A 14,195-nucleotide genomic window follows, 5' to 3' on the forward strand; every position below is an offset into this window, starting at 1 on the left:
ATGTCATCCAGGATCAGAACTCCATAGACTGGGAGGTGTGGATCCTGGAGTTTGAACGGCGGTGGACCTTCTGGTGTGCTTATGATGACCCCCAAGTGTGAGTGACACCATCCCTGGGAGTCTGCTGCAGCCCTAGAGGATGCCTTTCCGGTGACCAAACCTGACCAGACCCTGTAGCCGCTGGCAATAATCGCATGAACGTAGGACAGGTTGGTTATACCCAAGTTGATCGATCAATTGATTTGGGTACAATCAGCCTGCCCATACATGGTTCAAATCTCAGCTGGCCCCTGCTCAACCTGCCAAAATTCGAACCATCTATGGCCAGCTTAAAAGAGATATAACTCACACAAAGTTCCCAAACAGGTAACTAAGTTCTTCTGTGTGCATCTACTGTGCAACATTTGCACAATGAAAGTCAGCATCAGCAGCTCCCATTCAGATTCTTGGCTCGATTAAAAAAAAAAAATATATATATATATATATATATATATATATTTTTTTTTTTTTTTTTAAAGATTAAAAAAAACAGCTCATATTTTGGAAATAACTGTGGATTATCTATACAGGGCACATTGCACTACAGGCTACTCCTCCAAGCAGAGCACTGATGATTTCCACACCCTCCGCATTTCCTCCTTCTGCAAAGAATGAGACTTGTCGCTTGGTATAGACGTTCTCTTGCCAGATGAGGAAGCTCTGTGCAGTCAATGTGAGCGCAAACCAGCTCCAGATAACAGGGGAAACACAACGTAAGTCATAGTTTCCTTCTTCATTACACTTTCCTTCTCTTTCTATCTTTCTAATAGGAGATAAAGCCTATTCCTAGATGTTGTAGTATCTACAGGATTTCAGAGTAGAAGGATGGAATTCTATGAGTGCTTTTAATAAAACAGACTTCCTGTCCTGGAGTAGAAAATGTGTTGTTTTCCTCAACCCCATCCTTCCTAGATCTGGTGTCCCTTTAATAGGGTCTTTATGCCCGGGGGGGGGTAGGAAAGACTGCCGGCCATGTGATCACTGTTCTCCTGAACAATACTAGGAACCAGAATCTGTCTCAGTCAAGGTGCTGTGGTAACTAGTTTCACCCGTCAGAGTAATGGGCAATACTACAGCAGAGGACGGAAGATAACATTTTACCGACAGGTAGTTTGGTTGGTGATTGTATTACCGGTAAATGGTTTAATGCACATTTCTGGAGGAAAATACACAGGGTTCTGAACATCTATTAGCTTCAGATGTCCTAACACTGCCTCTGCTCTCTTGAACCAGGGACCCCCCAAGGGTAACACAAATGCTGGTTGCTGGCCAAGATACACCTTACTAATTGGTTGCTGCAGCTGTCCATCACAGTGGTAGGCCTATGGAAATGCATGTGAGACAAGAATTGGTGGACCACAATCAGTGATTAGCTAAATGATCTGTATCTGAGTTTTTCCACCTTTTGATGTTCCACCAGAAGTAGTGTGTGCACTCCTGGAGGCACCTGTAAAGCAGTTGTAATTGGGGAAATTTCCCTTCATTTCCTGTTCCAGAGACACAACAGAAATATAGACTAAATCTCCCAAAGTGATTAGAAATGCACTCGTAAACAGTTGTCCCCTTGACAGGTGTCCCATTTGAAGATTTTACCTCACTCCTTGTTCTGGGACAGCTGTAAAATTATAGATTTTCTCTCCCTTTTTTTCTTTTTTCAGTGAAAATGTCACCAGTACAATGGAGGAGTTATCTCCCCAATGGAGACACAGACATCTAGAAAACTTGAATTTAAATTTTAAAAAATGTTGCCTACATGTCGGCAGCTTGGGGGGGGGGGTAGGGCGAGTGGTTGTTCATCACATCCTCCATGTTCCTCCTCTAGTTGGGCACTAAACAAGGGTAACATGAAACTCCAACAGTAAACAGAAACCGGCGTTCAAATATCTCTTGCTGCACTCAAAATGGAATTGTGCACTTGCTGAGGTGCCGCCCTTGATAGATTGGGAATCTTGATTCTAGCAGAAAAAAAAAAACAGGGAACACTCTCCTCATGCATTAATGCAATAACAAAAACAAATGTATTTAAAAGATGCAAAAACATACTCACAAGCCATAACGGTCATACAAACAGATACCAGAAGTCAAAGTCGTGGACAGCATGGGGTTTATTTACTAAAGCTGGAGAGTCCAAAATCAGACTCCCTTCTGCATAGAAACCAATCAGCTTCTAACCTCAGCTTGCTCAATGAAGCTTTGGCAATGAAACCTGGAAGCTGATTGGTTTCTATGCAGAAGGGAGTCTGATTTTGGACTCTCCAGCTTTAGTAAATAAACCCCCATGTGTCCTCGGATAAAGTGATAAAGTTCGGGAGTCGAACTCCCTTCCTATTGCTCTGGGTCACTTTACTTCACACGTATGGGGTACTCTCATGCCATTTCTGTCAATGCCCTGGGACAAGGCTGAGGCTGCCGTTAGGGAATAATGGACCTTAAGCCAGACCTCTACACTTAGAGATGAGCGTATACCATGTATACTTAAACAACAACTGTTCTCCAGTTAACTCTCGGGTCCCCGTGTCAATGTACATCTCCCACTGTAGCTTGCACTTAGGCGGAACACGCCAAACACTGACCACAGCCAACTGTTCAGCATTTCCTACTACCAGTCCTGGTGCCAACATGGAACCCCGCTGTGCGCATAGTGTGGGCTCCAATGTGCACTTGACTTTAACTTGAACTTCTAACAGGATGGTGACCTCTGCAGTACAGATTCAGTCTGGTCACTATGAGAGATGGAATGCAGCTTGGGAGTGCCGATAACATCTCCCTCGAGGCTACAGATTCATCCACCTATAAGAAGCACACTTTTCCGACAGGCTGCTTGCTTACTGTACCTTCACTGCCCATGGCAACCACATGTATAGCTTACTCTAAGATGACTCTTCACATGCTAGCTCTTTGTACCCCATTTGTTAGTAACCCAGCCTTAGTGCATAGGTGCTGGTTACTTGCATTACACTCCTTTAAAGAACTTCAGACCAGGTAGAAGACAAATCTTTAACACTTTACTTAAAGTATAAATCAATATAGAGTCCAGCAAAAAGACCAGTCTTTTTCCTAAATCCCTAATCCTACTCAGGCTGTGTGCTGCCCCAGCATACCTGCAAAAGGAAAGTCCATGAGCTTCCAAGTCCAACAGAGGCAATCCCCAGCATCTGGTGTTTATTAATAATTGGTGGCACGTGTTTTTGTGGACTTTGTTATAAATGTATGTGTTTATCATAGACTGTCACTGGATTTTCATTTGTGGATTCACTGAATATTTTATTTATATATATATATATATATATATATAATTTTTTTTTTTCTTCCTGCTATTTATATAGCAGTATAGTCCCAAGTTTAGGGACTAGAGCATGGCAATTTATACTTTGGTACATGTGGGCACTTGTTGAGTGGTGCTTGCACATTTATGTTGAAGGATTTGTTATAGTCCTTGTAGATGTATCTTATAGTCAGGGTTAATTTATCCTGACCGTCTTATTGTTTGTTTTTATAGGCACAATAGTGCCATTTGTCAGTCTATTTCCACTGCACCTTTGGGCATTCATTTATGCCAAGTGTTTTATCACGTGTGGTTTACACGTTTGTGATTTCACGTGTGGTTTACACGTTTGTGATTTCACCCTGTTTAGGGACACAAGTAGGTTTATGTATTGTGTTCTTATGCGTTTTGCACATTTATATTTTGTTTCATATGGTTTATCAAACATCACTGTATAAGATTGTATAATAGTATGCAGAATTGAGTTTGGGATAATTACACACAGAAGGATTCACTAGGGGTGTAATTGAAACCTCATTTTTGATTTAATTATTTATATAAGTGTGGGAGCGCAGCACCAATTGTGTTATAATTTTGATCCCGTTCTATCCAGGTGTATAGCCAGGTGTCAGCGGCAACCCATTCCTAGAATAATAGTGTATTCAGGGTAGCGCAGGTGGTTCTCCATTGTTTTTTGTATTAAACTGGTGGTTAATCAACCTGCGGCAGGACCTCTCACTCTTGTAGCGACGTTGTGGCTTCCAAGAATACTTCTGGCTCTCTTTCTCATTTGTTTTTCCTTTCCCCAGGGTTCTCTGACTATGGACCATAGTACCTTTTTATATCCACAGGAGCAGTTGGGTCAGACCCAAAGATCTTGCCAAAACCTAAAAAATGGGAAACAGAGTTAATTATCACCCTCCCATCCGGGATTAGCACTGGTCTAACTAATCTCAACCCACTTACCTACACATACTGTATGTACACTTTAACCATTAGCCACCTGGCCAATGGCCGTTTGGCGGCTTCAAAAGTGCTTCGGCATTCCGGGTGCATGCCATTTGGCGTGCTCCCGCACATGCGCAGTTTGCGCTCCTGCAGAGCCGCGCAGCGGCGCGATCTGTCACCGGCCGTGTACCTCGGACACGGCCGATGACAGATCTGAGTATCGGCCCCCGTTGCTGGTACCATGTGACCTGCTGTGACCAATCACAGCAGGTCACATGACAGTTGTATACAATGGATGGCTTCATTCATGCCATCCATTGTATACTAGTGCCTAGCTGTGAATGGTCACAGCTAATCACATGCACATGTCATGTGATTAGCTGTGACCAAATCACAGCTAAGCACAAAAAAAAAAAAAACCTGAATGAATCGATTTCATTCAGGTAAATGCTTGCTTAAAGCAAAGTAATTCTTTGCTATAAGCAAATTGTGTAAAAAAAAAAAATACTGATCACTTCCCCAAAGTAGTACAATGTTACTATGGTAACATTGTACTACTTTGGTCATAGTAAAATATGAATAAAAAATCTTAAAAAAAAATAAAAAAAATGTAATAAAAAATTAAAAATAATAATAAAAAAAATATATATATATATATATATTTTTTTTTTTTTTTCATACTGTTACCAGTCAGTGTCCCTGTTCACCGCTATGCCAGTTATATGATTATGCTGTACTGCACTGGTGACAGTATGTAAAAAAAAATAGTGAAAATTATTTTTTTAATTTTTTCATTTTCCGAAAAATTATGACAAAAAAAATACAACTTCAAAAAACTCGCCATGCCTCTTATGAAGTAAGTACGTGGGACTGTCTACTCTTCAAAAAGGGGTCATTTGGGGGATATCTGTACTGTTCTGACATTCTTGGACCTCAAGAAATTAGATTGGCTGTCAGTACTTCAGGATTGATCAATATTCAGATATATACCATAGTTTGTGAACTCTATAACTTTACTACAAACTAAATAATACATCCTAATCTGGGTTATTTTCACCAAAGACATGTAGCAGAATACATTTCGACCTAAATTTATGAAGAACAATTATTTATTTGTAAACTTTTATAACAGAAACAAAGAAAAATGTGTTTTTTTTTCAAAATTTTTGGTCTTTTTTTGTTAATTTAGCAAAAAATAAAAACCCCAGCGGTGATTAAATACCACCAAAAGAAAGCTCTAGTTGTGTGAAGAAAATGATAAAATTTTAGTTTGGGTACAATGTTGTATGGCCGTGCAATTGTCATTCAAAGTGTGAGAGCGCTGAAACCTGAAAACTGGCATGGGCAGGAAGGTGTAAAATTGTCTGGTATTGAAATGGTTAAGTACCACACACAGCTTTGGCATTCAAATAGAAGTTTTTTTTGTTTGCAAGCACTTTAAAAGTAAGTGGAAGAGAATTTATTCGCTTTCACTAAGCTTGCAAATGTCTTCACTTTGTAAGGTAAACAGCCTATACTCCTTTAGTAAATCCAGGCTCAGTCATCTTTGCAGATAATGCTGATTTCACCTCTATCAGACAAGAGAAGTGAGCCGCCTGCATTCCATTTGCACAGGAATGGGTAATGGGAATGAGGTGGAGAGCTATCCAAACAACACAGAAAATATCAGATAAAAGATAACCAGGGTGTAACCTAGCAAGGCACTAAAAGTAGGGAAGGTTAGAAGAAAAGTAATCTAAATGTCACAGTGAAAATATAAATTTGTCCCACCTTTTTTAGCTTCAAGCAGTATTAAACCCTAAACCAAAAATTTAATATATTTCAGCTTGCCAATCATTACATATGGTGGCTGCATTAGGTTTCTTTTTTCAGGCTTTTCCCCCTCTGTTTTCCCCTGGTGAACTGGTCAGTAACACACCTCCTGTATTACAATGCCCCCACTCTGGATGAAGGAGCACAGGGGGTACCTTTGGACTGCAGTATTGTCAGTCTGGGGGATGGGGAGTGTTAGATGCACTAGCAGATAGGACACACTAACCAACTGAAGCCAAACCCCAGCTAACACTTAGTAAGCAGTTACAGCAAACATTTTTTTTCCTTTTGGGATAAATGCTTTACATAAATAAATAATAGCTGATCATTGTAAGCAACCGTGTTGGTGGTAAATGGTTTGTCTCAACTCTGGAACTGCTACATCTGCAGGACAGCTTGTTGTTTTGAAAAACAGATTTACTGATTGGATCACTAGGTGAAGATAAGGGGAAAAAAGCCTTCAGCGGGTATAAAGACCCCCCCCCCAAATAATCACATTTTGTTGCTTTGCAGCCTGAAAAGAAGACAGACCTATTTTTGTTTTATCCAGCTGTATTTACTGATTGCAAAGTATAAAATCCAAGTGAAAGATAAAACACCAACATGTCAGAAAAAAATGAATAAAAATCAAAAACAGAATCACTGAGTTGGAAAAGGGATCACCCCCTCCCAAAAATGACTTGTAAACTCAATCAGGTGTAGATAATCACCTTCTCAATGGCACACTATGATTGTTCAGCTGTGATCAGCTGTGGTCATTTTGATTAGCTCAGCATGAAAAAAACTTTCCTGGAGCATTCCAGTCCCTGATAGTGCAACTGAAGCAAACCATCAACTATGGGTGGTGAGGCACTGTCAAAACATCTCCGGAATAAAGTTGTGGACAGGCACAAGTCAAGAGATGAATACAAAAAAAATTGAAAGGCTTTATCAATGGCTAGAAGCACAGTCAAGCCTATTATTAAGAAGTGGAAGGTATTTGTACAACACAGACCCTGTCTGGATCAGGGCGTCGCTCTCAACTAGATGAAAGAGCCAGAAGGAAACTGGTCAGAGAGGCTACCAAGAGGCCTACAGCAACTCTGAAGCAGTTGCAGGAATTGATGACAAAGAGTGGTCATTGTGTGCATGTGACAACAACATCACAAATTCTTCACAAATGTGGCTTGTCTGGGAGGGTATCAAGAAAAAAGCCACTCTTCAAGAAAGGTCACATGTAGTCACGGCTGATCTTCTCCAAAACGCACCTAGAAGATTCTGAGGCCACATGGAAAAGGGTGTTATGGTCAGATGGGATCAAAATTGAATTATTTGGCCTCAACACCAAATGCTATGTCTGGCAGAAATCCAATAAAGCTCACCGTCCAAATACCACCATTCCTACAGTAAAGCATGGAGGTGGTAATATCCTGTTATGGGGGGTTTTAGCAGGGACTGGGGCACTTGTCAGGATAGGAGGAAAAATGTATGGGTCAAATTCTTGAGGAAAATCTGCTGCACTCTGCCAGAGAGTTTTCAATGGGAAGGAGGTTTACCCTCCAACATGACAATGACACAAAGCACACAGCAAAAATGACCACACAGTGGTTGAAGGAGAAAAAGGTGAATGTTCTTACATGACCCAGTCAGAGCCCAGACTTAAACCGCATTGAACGTCAGTGAAATGCAATCCTCAAAGGGTCATCATCAAATTTAGCTGAACATGAGTTTTGCAAAAAAGAGTTTGAAAATAATGTAAAGGCTAGAGACATATCCCAAAAGATTAATGGCTGGAAATAAAGCAAAAGCTGGTTCAACAAAATACTGACACAAAGGGGTGATGCTTTTTCCAACTCTGTGATTCTGATTTTGATTTTTTTTTTTTCTCTGACATGTTGGTGTTTTATCTTTCACTTGGATGTTATAAATCGCACTGAGTAAATACAGCTGGATAAAACAAAAACTGGGATTATTTGAAAGAGGGGTGATTATTTTCTATACCCACTGTATATAAGAAAACCAGTGTAGCCATCACATCTATGAATGAGTAAGCTTCAATATAATAAACGTTTGCTTTTGGGTTTAATACCACTTTCAGTGAGAAACTTGACATATATAAAGTCTCATGGACTCAAGAAAGAAAGGAATGGAGGAAAAAGGATAGAGAGGTAAGCAGAGTCCCCCCTTCACATCAGACCTCCCCCATTTCACATCAGAGTCCCTTGCCTTCATATTAACCCCCCCCCCCTTTATACATCAGCGTTCCCATAACTGATGGGTAGATCACAATCGACCTGTTGCCAACCCTCGCTTTAGTAAATCAGCCCCAGTGACCCTCCTGTGGAGGTGGGCTGGTTGGCTGGCTGTGCACCAGGGTCATTGTAGAGCTCCTGCTGAACAAACACTAAGGTGGTACTTTGCCCATAACAACTTAAAAAAAAATCATGTTCTTTAGCAAGGAACATATATTCCACACTAATAATTATGCTGCCAAAATTAGTGTTCTGTAAATTGTTCATGTTTCTTCTTGCTTGAGGCAACTATTTTAATGAGCCCCTGAGCAGCTGTAAATCTTTAGGCTGTCAGCAAATCAACCTCTACATTTTCTGCACAGTGCCACAAAATATAGAGCAATGGAGCATGTGCAGAGCAGAGTGAGACAGTGTATTACTGGATTATAAACAATATAGGCACTTATTTTAATGTTTTACACACCTGCAAATGGGGCCAGCCTGAAGGGACCTAGCAGGACTTCATTTTCTGACTAAAGTTCCACTTTTAAGCAGTTTTATAGTAATAATGACTATTGATCTGTCAACTTTCTGCAGGTGAGACCATTAGTTAGAAAAAAGGGGGGTAGATGGTATTAAAGCATAAATCCAGCTTAAACCATTTTTTATTTTTGTTTTGGACAGCGTGACAAAGGGTTAGAAGCTTTGTAGGCATTTTATTGCTGCTTGTCTCCCAGTTTAGGAGATTTCCCCTCACTTCCAATCTTATTGTAGAGTTTCCAACTAAACAGGAAGTGAGGGAAAATCTTCTCCTTCCTGTCCAATTGAGAGGTGACAGGCAACACAGGAAAGGAGGGGAAATCCCTGCATTAAGGATACAAACATCACAAAAGGATTAGGTCCTGGGTTGGAATAATATTGCTGTCTTTGACCCCATTAGGCAAATTTTCCCTCACTTTCTATCGAGGTAACTGGTTTCGGACAGAGAGAGAAGTGAAGAGAAATCATCTCAGAGACACTATTTTAAAACTGACAGAAGTTCTAAACCAGCCAATCTTATCCAAGGTTCCATGGAACAATAGGGTTCCTCCAGGGCTTGCTTCCTTGAGCAATGAGCAATTTCTTCCTCTCAGATAAGTTCCCACCAAGGATCTTTTTGGCTATCTGTAAGGGGGAGATTCTTCCCAATAGCCGCAAATGTAAGCAGCATTCTCCCCAGTGACCATCACACTAATGTACCATGAGGTTTAGATATATCATTTACTGGCAAGAGTTCCCTGAGAGCGGGAAGTTATGTCACGGGTTCCTCCAGAATAAGAAGGTTGAGAAAGACTGTTCTAACCTTTATTCACTCACACAAAGAAAAAATGTTTTGGCTGGTGTTGCGCTTTCGTTTAATTCTGTCATCATTTGTACACATGTGTGGTTTGGTTTGTTCCAAATCAAAATTTGGACTAATTCTTCATTATTCGGAGATGCGAATGTTTCCGAAATTCCGAATTACAATGTAATTAATTTAAACGAATCTGAAATGACAAGACAAAATTATGTCCGAGATGCAAATTGAATTAAAACTTGAACTCGAAAACTAAATCAAATTCGAAAACAAGAATAGAATACAAAATAATAAATACAATAGAAAATAATGGAACAGAATAGAATATAAAAGAATAGAACAGAATGGAGTAAAACAGAATTGAATAGAATAGAATACAGCGGGTAAAATAAGTATTGAACACGTCACCATTTTTCTCAATAAATATATTCTGAATAGGGAGAAAGGTGATCCTTACTATATTCTACATCATAACAATATATATAATGAAATAACAGTAATAAGAGTGTTCAATTAAGTTAATATATATATATAAGTGCTTTAGAGTGAGCTTTATTGCTTTAGAAATAGCTATTATTAGGCGTATATAGATATACAGGTGAAACTCAAAAAATTTGAATATTGTGCAAAAGTTCATTTATTTCAGTGTATATGACAAGTGCAGCGCTCGTCGCTAATAGAGTGAATGGATGAAATACAGTATCATAAGTCAAATTGAATTCCAATAAATGTAAGGAGTAGTCCCATAAATATAAATAAATCAGGATAGTAAAACAGGATAACGAAAGGTGACTTCGTTGTCCGGGTAGTAGTGGAAATGAAATGCGCACTCACCGGACGCGCATATTAAATGCGCCTTGTATGTAACAATCCTGATCCTTTCATTATCCTGTTTTACTATCCTGATTTATTTATATTTATGGGACTACTCCTTACATTTATTGGAATTCAATTTGACTTATGATACTGTATTTCATCCATTCACTCTATTAGCGACGAGCGCTGCACTTGTCATATACATTGTCTCTTTCATAGGTTATTGGTACCTAATTCTGTGCATAGCAGCTTGTTTATTTACACTAAGGCGCTTTTTACTCTCTATATATCATTTATTTCAGTAATACAACTTAAAAGGTGAAACTAATATATGAGATAGACTCATTACATGCAAAGCAAGATAGTTCAGGCCGTGATTTGTCATAATTGTGATGATTATGGCTTACAGCTCATGAAAACCCCAAATCCACAATCTCAGAAAATTAGAATATTGTGAAAAGGTGCAATATTCTCGGCTCAAAGTGTCCCACTCTAATCAGCTAATTAAGCCATAACACCTGCAAAGGGTTCCTGAGCCTTTAAATGGTCTCTCAGTCTGGTTCAGTAGGAATCACAATCATGGGAAAGACTGCTGACCTGACAGTTGTGCAGAAAACCATCATTGACACCTTCCATAAGGAAGGAAAGCCTCAAAAGATAATTGCAAAAGAAGTCGGATGTTCCCAAAGTGCTGTATCAAAGCACATTAATAGAAAGTTATGTGGAAGAGAAAAGTATGGAAGAAAAAGGTGCACAAGCAGCAGGGATGACCGCAGCCTGGAGATGATTGTCAGGAAAAGACCATTCAAAAGTGTTGGGGACTTTCACAAGGAGTGGACTGAGGCTGGAGTCAGTGCATCAAGAGCCACCACACACAGACGGATCCCGGACATGGGCTTCAAATGTTGTATTCCTCTTGTCAAGCCGCTCCTGAACAACAAACAACGTCAGAAGCGTCTTACCTGGGCTAAAGAAAAACAGACCTGGTCTGTTGCTCAGTGGTCCAAAGTCCTCTTTTCTGATGAGAGCAACTTTTGCATCTCATTTGGAAACCAAGGACCCAGAGTATGGAGGAAGAATGGAGAGGCACACACTGCAAGATGCTTGAAGTCCAGTGTGAAGTTTCCACAGTCTGTGTTGATTTGGGGAGCCATCTAATCTGCTGCTGTTGGTCCACTGTGCTTCATTAAGCCCAGGGTCAACGCAGCCGTCTACCAGGAGATTTTGGAGCACTTCATGCTTCCTTCCACAGGCGACCTTTATGGGGATGCTGACTTCATTTTCCAGCAGGACTTGGCACCTGCCCACACTGCCAAAAGCACCAAAACCTGGTTCAATGACCGTGGGATTACTGTGCTTGATTGGCCAGCAAACTCGCCTGACCTGAACCCCATAGAGAATCTATGGGGCATTGCCAAGAGAAAGACGAGAAACAGGAGACCGAACAATGCAGAAGAGCTGAAGGCCGCTATTGAAGCATCCTGGTCTTCCATAACACCTCAGCAGTGCCATGGGCTGATAGCTTCCATGCCACGCTGCATTGAGGCAGTAATTGCTGCAAAAGGGGCCCAAACCAAGTACTGAGTACATATGCATGCTTATACTTTTCAGAGGTCCTATATTGTTCTATGTACAATCCTTGTTTTATTGATTGCATGTAATATTCTCATTTTCTGAGATTGTGGATTTGGGGTTATCATGAGCTGTAAGCCATAATCATCACAATTATGACAAATCACGTCTTGAACTATCTTGCTTTGCATGTAATGAGTCTATCTCATATATTAGTTTCACATTTTAAGTTGCATTACTGAAATAAATGAACTTTTGCACGATATTCTAATTTTTCGAGTTTCACCTGTATGCACTTTTATTTAAAAAAAATACATATTCAGTTGTTTTTGTGTATTCAGCTACATTGGGCACATGTTGGTCCACTGCACCATTGGGTGTGCAGAGTACTAATGCACCATTGATACTGATAAAATGTGCAGACTGGTTCTCTATACATCATAAGTGTTGTGAACTGATAAGCAATGAAGGGTGTAGCATGGAACCCTATAAAAACGAGAACTGTAATCAATGTAGCCAGAGCATCTGATGGGCAGGGCATGGGTGCTCTCATACAGCTGTATTTTTGATAATAAATATATTATCTGGAGCTCTCGTCTGCAAGGTTATTTATTTCAGGTTTAAAGGTGCTTTTGACATGAAACTTTCACCACATATTGATAACAACCCATGCAATCCATACATACACAGAATCAAAAACAAATAAGTTCAGAAATCAAGTTATGTGTAATAAAATGGAATGACACAGGGAAAAAGTATAGAACACGCTAACTGAAATGTATTTAATACTTCATGCAAAATCCTTTGTTGGTAATGACGGCTTCAAGTTGCCTCCTGTATGGAGGAACTAGTTGCATGCATTGCTCGGGTGTGATTTTGCCCATTCTTCTACACAGTCTTCAAATCTTCCAGCTTCTTCTTTCCTTGGCTTTATGTTTGGGATTAGAGATGAGCGAATTATTCAAAAATTCGGTTCGGCTGATTCGCTGAATTCGCCGATTAAATTCGCTTCGAGCCGAATATATTCGCTGCGAATTTAACTTTGAAAAAGGGTGTTTCTAGGCTTCAGAGAGCCTTTATATTAGTGCAGAACACTGTACCTTTAATTTAAATGCCCTTGGAGTCTGCTGGGGAAGAGAAATAATACTGTCAGTCAGTATGACATGCAGATGAGTGCCGTCGATCTTAGAATCACCGCACACTTCACTCATTTGGGCAGTCACGGGGCCAAAACCAGAGTGTGGAGCCACAGTGTGGCGGTGGAGGCAGCAGCAATGGGAGGCCATACAGCACCCTATGGCAAAATGGAACCCACCAGCAGTGTGAGGAGACCTGAAAGTGGCACATGGCAGAGTGTGGCGATGGAGACAGCAGCAATGGGAGGCCGTACAGGGATCCATGACACACTCTGGACCTGGCAGCAGCATGAGGAGGCGGTACAGGGGCCCATGACAGATTACGGGCCTGGCAGCAGCATGAGGAGTCGGTACGGGGGCCCATGGCAGATTACGGGCCTGGCAGCAGCATGAGGAGTCGGTACGGGGGCCCATGGCAGATTACGGGCCTGGCAGCAGCATGAGGAGGCGGTACAGGGGCCCATGGCAGAGTGGCGGAGCGTAAGCAGCTAAAATTGAAGGCCATACAGAGGCCTATGTTAAAAAGTCCCCCCAGCAGCAGCGTGGGGAGACGACTATCAAGAGCCCAATGGCAGAGTGGCGGAGCAGAAGCAGCTTCAATTGAAGGCCATACACAGGCCTAGGTTTAAAAGTCCCTCACAGTTAATTCCAATAACGAACTCTACTCCTCCGTGCAATCTACTTACGAGACCCTGGGCAGGTCTGGGTCCAATTTGTGGTAGAGACTGGTTTTGTTCAGCCATGCTTGAGCGAGTAATAACAGGTCTGTGCTGCCCTTTGGTGTCTGGCTTAATGCGCACAAAACTGAACGTCCCAGCGTTTGTCAACGATTTGCCGTTAAGTGATGCAAACCCGCTGAACCACGTTCATGAGGAGCCGGTACAGGGGGCCATGAATCAGTATGGACCTGGCAGCAGCGTGAGCAGACGACAGAGGCACATGGCGCAGGGTGGCGGTGTAGGCAGCATTATTCTGAAGCCATACACAGGCCTAGGTTAAAAAGCGGAAGCCGTCAGCAGCGTGAGCAGACGACAGAGACACATGGCGCAGGGTGGCGGTGG

General features: G+C 41.2%; 1 protein-coding gene across 1 annotated transcript in view; it reads left to right on the forward strand.

Moving 5' to 3' along the window:
• The first annotated feature begins 638 nt into the window (after positions 1-638).
• Positions 639-14,195, forward strand: part of LOC149450274 (sterile alpha motif domain-containing protein 9-like) — a 38,444-nt gene continuing 24,887 nt past the window's right edge. Inside the window, exon 1 of the mRNA XM_089692119.1 lies at positions 639-752. The gene's annotated coding sequence lies outside the window, so the exon portion shown is untranslated. The remainder of the gene's footprint in view (positions 753-14,195) is intronic.

This window comes from Staurois parvus, unplaced genomic scaffold, assembly GCF_062004578.1.
Source record: "Staurois parvus isolate SC_StPar_1 unplaced genomic scaffold, SC_StPar_1.0 ptg000576l, whole genome shotgun sequence".
In the NCBI taxonomy this organism is placed as follows: Eukaryota; Metazoa; Chordata; class Amphibia; order Anura; family Ranidae; genus Staurois; species Staurois parvus.